This window comes from Peromyscus californicus, unplaced genomic scaffold (assembly GCF_007827085.1).
Source record: "Peromyscus californicus insignis strain IS unplaced genomic scaffold, ASM782708v3 Scaffold_2__1_contigs__length_46816999, whole genome shotgun sequence".
NCBI lineage: Eukaryota > Metazoa > Chordata > Mammalia > Rodentia > Cricetidae > Peromyscus > Peromyscus californicus.
The window spans coordinates 36,873,540-36,881,664 of record NW_026294540.1 but is presented as its reverse complement, the minus strand read 5'-3'; the positions used below and the strand labels follow the sequence as shown (position 1 = coordinate 36,881,664).

General features: G+C 48.0%; 1 long non-coding RNA gene across 1 annotated transcript; it reads right to left on the bottom strand.

The window, feature by feature from the left end:
- Nucleotides 1-2,475: 2,475 nt before the first annotated feature.
- LOC128120640 (uncharacterized) lies at nt 2,476-8,094 on the bottom strand. Its single transcript, XR_008221917.1, has 2 exons — nt 7,228-8,094; nt 2,476-2,643 (listed from the first exon to the last, which is right to left on the bottom strand). It is a non-coding gene; the product is annotated as an uncharacterized LOC128120640 (long non-coding RNA).
- Nucleotides 8,095-8,125: the final 31 nt, after the last annotated feature.

Sequence of the window (8,125 nt, the reverse complement as noted above, 5' to 3'; positions counted from 1 at the left end):
TTGAGGTGAGTTAGATAGTAGAATTATCTTCTCAGTTTGTGCCCCCTAACCTTTCCTAGACACCTGTAGTGTATTAGAGGAAGGAGATGTCAGAAGTAAGATGATAAAGACATCCTCAGGACATGACATGAAGGTGACCCAGAAGGAAGGTGGTTGTATAGTCCCAGATAGCATTCTGAAAGTGGATTTCTACATGCCACAAAGGATCATAAGGGGTCCCAGTTTGGATCAAGCAATAGAACGCAAGATTAAATGCCAAAAGAGGTGGTTTGGGCCAACATAATTCCAACATAAGGCCCAGGCAGGTGATTTACCAGTGGAGGCCAGCCTGGGAAACAAGTGTGTTCCAGGCTAGCCTGGACAATCAAAAAATGGGGAGAGCAGGGAAGATGGATTAATGCATCAAATTGTTGTTGAACAAGTGTGAAGACCTGAGTTGAGTCCCAAGAACACACACAAAGGCCTGGCAGGGAGTGGATGTCAGTACCCCAATTCTCCTCTAACCAGAATGCGTGCAGACATCAGAGACTATCTGGAAGCCTAGCAGGAAGCTAGCCTTGTATATGCAGCAGAGAACAAGAGACCATCAAAAACAGTGAGGATCAATACCTGAGGATGTCTTGTGCCCTCCACATACCACATATTACACAGAGGTCAAGTCCACTGCCGGCCCCAGCCCGTTGGAGATGTTACATGTTACAAGTCTCCCCGTCACACACTTGTTGTTGGTTGTTTTTGCTCTTTACTCTTTGCTCTTTTGGGGGCCTGCCACCCACCTCTCAAATAAAACATACATGGAGACTTATTACATATGAATGACCGGCCTTAGCTTGGCTTGTTTCTAGCCAGCTTTTCTTAAATCAATGCATCTACCTTTTGTCTCTGGTGCTCCCAGCCAGTGGGACCCTACATCACCAGGTTTCAGGGCCTCTGACCCCTGGGGTCAAGTCCTCTGCCAACCCCCACCCCCACCAATTGGAGTTCCCCTCTCTAAGCCTCCCAAGTTACTCCCCCTATTTTTTTGAGGTGAGTTAGACTCTTGGCTTTTCTTTTGTCCTAGGTCCCTTAGCCCCTTTCCTAGACAACTACAGAGAACTACAGCATGCAGAGAACAAGAAACACTGTTTCAAAGCACGTGTGTGGCCAGGAGCACACCAGAGGATGATACATTTCATCCTCACTCACCTCACGCACAGACACTAAAAATGACAACAGTGACAGAGACCTGAATGTCACTTCTTCTCATGGAGCCATGTGTGATGGCCAAGCAGTCACCATGTCTCTATGACATTGACATTCCAACTCAGTTCCTGCAGCTTTGTTGTTGTTGTTGTTGTTTTAAGACAGGGCCTCACTGTGTAGACCAGGCTGGCCTGGCACTCACTCTATAGACCAGGCTGGCCTGGAACTCACAGAGATCTGCCTGCTTCTGCCTCCCAAGTGCTGGGATAAAAGGCGTATGCCACTATTCCCAGCTTTTGCCCTGCACATTTGGGAATGTTGAGATCTCAAGCCTAACCTACCTCGGGCCCTTTATGCTGTTCAGAGGAGGGAACTCAAGGTTTCCTGTATGCTGTGTTAGTATTCTGCCCAGTGAATTTATTTGACAATACAAAAATCATTTCTTCTGTTAAGATGTTTTATTGCTCTCTCCCACCTCCCCCCCTTGTGTGTGTGTGTGTGTGTGTGTGTGTGTGTGTGTGTGTGTGTGTGTGTGTGTGTGTACTATATAGTTTGGGATGACAGAGAGCACTCATTCCCCCTTTCACTATGGGAGACCCACCTAGATCCTGAAGATCAAACCTGAGTAGTCTGGTCTAGCAGCAAACACTTATTTCTGAGCCATCTTGTAAACTCTCAATATCCTTTCTTAATATCAACCTTTCATCTTTGCTCCTAGGAGGCTTATTGGTGAGGTCAATCTATAAGCGACCAAGGCCACCAGGTCCCAAGACCTCTGACCCTAGGGGTCAAGTCTCCTCCCCAGTTGAGGAGAAGTCCTCGTTTCCTACATTACTTCTGTTTCTTAAGGTAAGTTGGACACTTGGCTGATAGGCTCCCACATACCTCCATGTCCCCTTTCCTAGACACCTGCTGAGTACTAAGGGTATAGATGTTAGAGAAGGATCTAGGTTTATGCCTTACAGTACAGGAGGGCACCAGAAGGAGACTTGTTAGGAATATGCTCAGACAGTCACAGATCCCACCCAGAGAAGGAGTTGCCCCATACCAGGAACAGGGTCAAGCTGAGGTCCCAGGTTGGCTGTACTGGCATAGACCAGAATGAAGCTCCAAAGCAGCAAGTGACATCATCGGTCTGCAATTCCAAGACTTTGCAGCCTCAGGCAGGAGATTTACTAGTTGGAAGTCAGTTTAGGAAACATAGGATAATCCAGATTAGCCTGGACTGTCAAAAATGGGGAATTCGAAGAGTTGGGAAGATGAATTTATGGGTAAAAAATCATGCCCAACAAGCATGAGGACCTGAGTTTTATTCCAAAGAACTCTTGCCAAATCTGAGGTGGTGGGATAATCCAGCACTCTGCTTTCCTCATGGTGAGAAGTCAGGTAGAGACAAGAAACAATCAGGAAGCTTGTGGAGCAGTTAGCTTAGCATACACAGTGGATAAGAAGAGACTCTGCCTAAAAAAAAAAAAAAGTGAAAGGTGGGGCTAGAGAAATGATTCAGTGGTAAAGAACACTCAATGCTCTTCCAGAGGACCTGGGTTCAATTCCTAGCATCCACAAGGCAGCTTACAACCACCTGTAACTCCAGTTCTAGATGATCTGGTGCCCTCTTCTGGCCTCGATGGGCACCACAAATGCACACAGTACACTTGTATACATACACATAAAAATAAATCTGCTTTTTTAAAAGATGAAAGGTAAGGAACAACACCAGAGGCTGTCCACTGGCCTCCACGTGCATAGAATGGCATGTATTGCCTCCACCCACCACAGAGAGAGGAGAGAGAGAGAGAGAGAGAGAGAGAGAGAGAGAGAGAGAGAGAGGAGAGAGGAGGAGAGAGAAACACTCAGGAATACTTAAAAGTGAATGGGCAAGCCAGATGGTGGTGGTGCACCCCTGTAATCCCAGCACTAGGAGGCAGAGGCAAGTGGATCTCTGTGAGTTTGAGCACAACCTGGTCTACAGAGTAAGATCCAGGACAGCCAGAGCTACACAGAGAAACCCTGTCTTGAAAAAAAAAAAAAATCAAAAGGGCAGAGATTCTGAGGAAGAGCCTTTAATGCTGTTTTGAGTTCTCGTGTAACCATGTAGGATGGCCATGGACTCACTGTGTTGCTCACAATGACATTGAACTCCTGAAATAGTTGCTTTCTACCTTCAGAAATGCTAGTATAGGCCCGGGCAATCGTTTGCCCTTTGTTACTGGGGAGGGAACCCATGGCTCCTGCATCCTAGGGAATCACTCTACCTTCTAAGCTTATTCCATAGGCCTAGTATCTTTCCTTTAAAAATGTTTGTATTACATTTACTGTGTGTGTTTGTACACCCACATGCTTGGAGGTTAGCAGACAGCTTACAGCAGTTCTCTCCTCTCACTGTGTTGGTCCTAAGGATGAAATTCAGGTCATCAGACTTAGGGGCAATGGCATTTACCTGCTGAGCCATCCTTCTTAATGACAAGACCACATCTTTGCTTCTAGGAGACTCGTTGGTGAGGTCAGCTCTTAGGTCCAACACCAGCAGACCCCAAGACCTCAGGGTCAAATCTATAGCCGGCCTCCAACCAGCTGGATCTCCCCAGTCTCCTGCTTTACTTCCTCTAATTCTTGAGGTAAGTTAGACACCTGGTTTATCTGCTGTCCTATACCTCCACTGCCCCCTTCCCAGACACCTGCAGAATATTAAGGATGTTGGTGTCAGAGGTGGGATGACAAAGCCATTACAGCCCCAGGAGCCAATCTGACAGGGCTCTGGAAGGACAGCAACTCCACCTGAGCGGGGCTTAAGCCATGCCAGGCAGGGTCAGGCAGATCCCAGGCTGGATCAAGTGTCATAATGAGGACAAAAAACAGTGTGTGGTGTGGACCTGTAATCCCAATCTTCAGGGTGCCCAGGCTTGAATTAATCCTGGGAAACAACGGGTACTCCAGGACTAGTCTGGACTGTCAACAACAATAACAGAAGTGGAATTAAGGGAGAGCCCGAGGAAGAATCTTTATTGGCATTTTTGATGAAAAGTAACTCAGGAAAAGTTAGGCATGTTGGCATTGGCCAACTGTAATGATTTTGGTGGATTTTAGGGAAGAAGTGGTTGCCTATTGCTTGTTTTCCCTGACATCGTGGAGGCAAAGCACACACTTGAGAGTGAGCTTCCTAAACAAGGAGGTCTTTGTGACCAGAGCCTTAGCTGGTTTTCTTTGTGAATGAAAGATGTCCTCCTGGCACACACACTGTTTTTCAACATGGTCAGCTACTGTAGGAGGGGGAGTCTCCCCAAATCTGCAAGCTTTGGGTGATGTCAAACATCGTAAGATACAAAGTGTAAGTAACATCTAGCACTTCCTGCTTGTAAGCCCCGCGCTCATGGGGCTGGGTAGGAGGGTTTCTTTGAGTTCTTAGCTAGTCTGGGCCACAACGTGAGACCCTGTCCCAACAAATCTAACAGTGGGTGTGGGAGATAGGTCCTTTACTGAGTGTTAGGGGCTTCCACATGTGGCATGCTTACAGTGGAGACCACAGGAAACTTGAAATTACTTCTCTCTTCCCACTATGTTGGTCCCAGGAATCGAACTCAGGTGCTGAGGCTTGGCAGCAAGCACTCTTCCTGCTGAGCGGTTTCACTGGAATGCCATGGAGCCTTCAGTAAAGGTCTTCCAAGCATAAAGACCTGAGATAGATGGTCCGAACTCATGTGAACCTGCCAGGTGTGCTAAGGCGGGCTTGTCCTAGGTCTGGGGTGGTGAAATCCGGCAGGTCTCTGTGCCTTTCTGGCCTGCCAGTCTAGCCTTCATGGCATGTTCCTGGCCAGTGAAAGTCACTGTCTCAAAAAATGTCAATGGCATCTGACTAGTGATGCCTAAAGTTCTCTGGCATGCACATGCACACACACATATGTGCATGCCCCCATCACATACATGTGCCAACACACACACACACACACACACACACACACACACACACACACACACACACACACATTGATGCCAGCCATGATGGTGCAGCCTAGTAATCTCAGTTCTCCCGAGGTTGGTTCAGGGTCAGCTACATAGCCAGTTTGGGGCCAGTTAGGACTACATGATACCCTTTCTCAAAAAAGGCCTATTCATATAGCCAGGAGTGATGCATATGGCAAGAATTACATGGAAGCAATTCTCTTAGCTGGGTGAGATGGCAGGCAGTAGGAACTTCTAGAATTCACTCAGTTCTGTCTTGCTTTAGGAGTGCTGCTTTCCAAGGCCAGTGCAGGCAACCTGAAGTGGTCACAGCTGGAACAGTGTTTCAGCCACAGTAGCAGTGTCTTCTGCAGCTGCTGGAGTGTCCTCACAGTGCCAGGAAGTGGGGAGAGGGCACAACACAGATGACACAGGACATGTGGCTCTCAGGGGCTTGATGGATGCCATCTAGCCAAGCTCTTGGTTCAGTGAGAGACTCAAAAAAAAGGGGAAGAATTCCACAGTCAACAATTGGCTTCCAAATGTGCATGTACCTGCAAATACTCCACATACAAATGGGTGCATACATACATACTACACAAATATGGGAGCAGTTGAAAAAAAAAAAAACACCTGATGTTGACCTCTGGTCTACACACACACACACACACACACACACACACACACACACACACACACATGAAAAAGTTTTCCTACTCAAATTGCTAAGGTGATCAGAATGAAGGGACATCAAACTTTGTGTAAAATGAAATTAGAGGCAAGTCTCTCTTGCTCTTCCCTCAATTAAATTCTTTTTTTTTTTGGTTTTTCGAGACAGGGTTTCTCTGTGTAGCTTTGCGCCTTTCCTGGAACTCACTTGGTAGCCCAGGCTGGCCTCGAACTCACAGAGATCCGCCTGGCTCTGCCTCCCGAGTGCTGGGATTAAAGGCGTGCGCCACCACCGCCCGGCCTCAATTAAATTCTTAAGCCCAGCACTTGCAGATTGAGGTGGAAACTGTTGAGTTTAAGCCCAGTTTATAGAATGAGACCCTGCCTCTAAAAACAAATACCAAACTCTCCCTTTCCTAATAAACCCCAATAGAAAGAAGAGGGAGGGAGGGAGGGAAGGAAGGAGGGAAGGAAGGAGGGAAAGAAAGAGAGCGTGCACTTCTGTGACTTCAAAGGGAAGCATTTTGAAACACTGAAAAGCTAGGTTGAAGAGCAACAATTTAGTTCCTCAGTTCCTTAGTATTTGGATTTAGTCCCCTGAAAGATCCTTGGAAAAGGCAAAGTACTGAGCCCACTGATGTCAGTTCTATTCTATCAAATCTGTTGTTTTCTTTGAGACAGGGTCTCACTACATAGCCTTGGTTGAACTGGATTACAGACATGCACCATCACACTTAGTTTTTAAAAATATATATACATATATATTTAAATATATTTATTATATTATTACATACATATTATATATTAATTTGAGGCAAGATCTCAATCTGTATGTAGTCTAGGCTGGCTTCAACTCATGGCCCCTGAGTTCCAGGATTACAGACATGAGCAAACTCACCTTTTGCAAATCTCTTAATGTTAAAAAGGTCTACAATGGTGAAATTCCAATATCTTTCTTTGTAAAGAAGAATGTTGTGGTGTTAATCTTGACAGGAGAACTGAAATCTGAGCAACTGGGATTCCCTTTCAGCTTTTTTGCTCCAAATACACAACAATTCTTTTTTTGGGGCGGGGACAGGGTTTCTCTGTGTAGCTTTGGAGCCTGTCCTGGATCTCACTATGTAGACCAGGCTGGCCTCGAACTCACAGAGATCTGCCTGCCTTTGCCTCCTGAGTGCTGGGATTAAAGGCATGAGCCATCACCGCCTGGCTCACAACAGAAATTTTATAGCCAACCTACAGAGACAGTAATAAAATTGGTAGAATGAGTAGATATAGGCTTCCTATCTACAAATATAGTAATCAGAAGGGCCAGGGTTAGGGTGGGGTTAGCAGAGCGGGCTGTGGCTGGAACATGGAAATTGTTGTTTTAAGACTGGATATCACTATGTAGCACAGGCTGCCTTCAAACTTGTGATCCTCCTGCCTCAGACTCACCTGTACTGGGAACCATGGGACTTTTAATGCCCAAGCTGAGAAGTTTAGCTTCTTCTCTGGCCCAAGGAAGGCTCTGAAAGAGGGGAAATGATATGCTTTGATCTGTTTTAAAACAAAACAAAAAAACTGTCCACAATAGTAAAGTGAAACCAGATTGGAGTGCCAGGGGAGCCAGTTAGACCAGGCTTAGCGAGAGAGGAGACAAGGGGGTGGTTAGTCAGGACCGCAGCTCCCTGGGTCAGTAGAGTGTAAGGGGTGAAAAACTCCGGTCAGCAGTGAGTGCACTTCAGGGCTGCGTCCTAAATGGACACCACAGGCAGGAGCTGCAGAGGACAGGATGCAAGGATGTACTACTCTTGTCCAGCCTCGAGATCCAGGAAATGACAATAAGCAGCCTGGGGCGCAAGAGCCCACCCAGTTGCCCCAAACACTGCAGGGCTAAGGCTTGAAGTGCAATGTCGACGGGGTGCAATGCAAGAGCTGTCCCTTTGCGCAGCCGGGCTCCGTAGGGTGAACAGCGGAGCCTCCGTCGCGGTGATGGCCCGTGGGCCTAAAAGCCAGAGATCGCGGATCCCAGGGTCCCCGTCGCCGTCCGTAAGGCCAAGCGCAGGAGAGGCACCGGTCTCCGCGGATGGGAAGCTCAGGTGTACCCTTGCTTGAGGGCCCCAGCTGGGGCAGCTCCGGGAACTCTGGACGGAAGCGGCCCCTCCCCGCCCTGCTGCCGGACGCCCAGCCAATCAGTGCGCCCCGCCAATCAGCGCGTCGGACCAATCAGTGTGTCCTCTCCGGCGGCGCCCGGCGCTTAGCTGACGCGCGAGGCCAGCCCGCGCCCCGCCGCCCTTGGGCGACGGCCCCTCCCGCGCTTGCCGGGCCCGTTAGCTGCGCGCCGCGCCTCTTG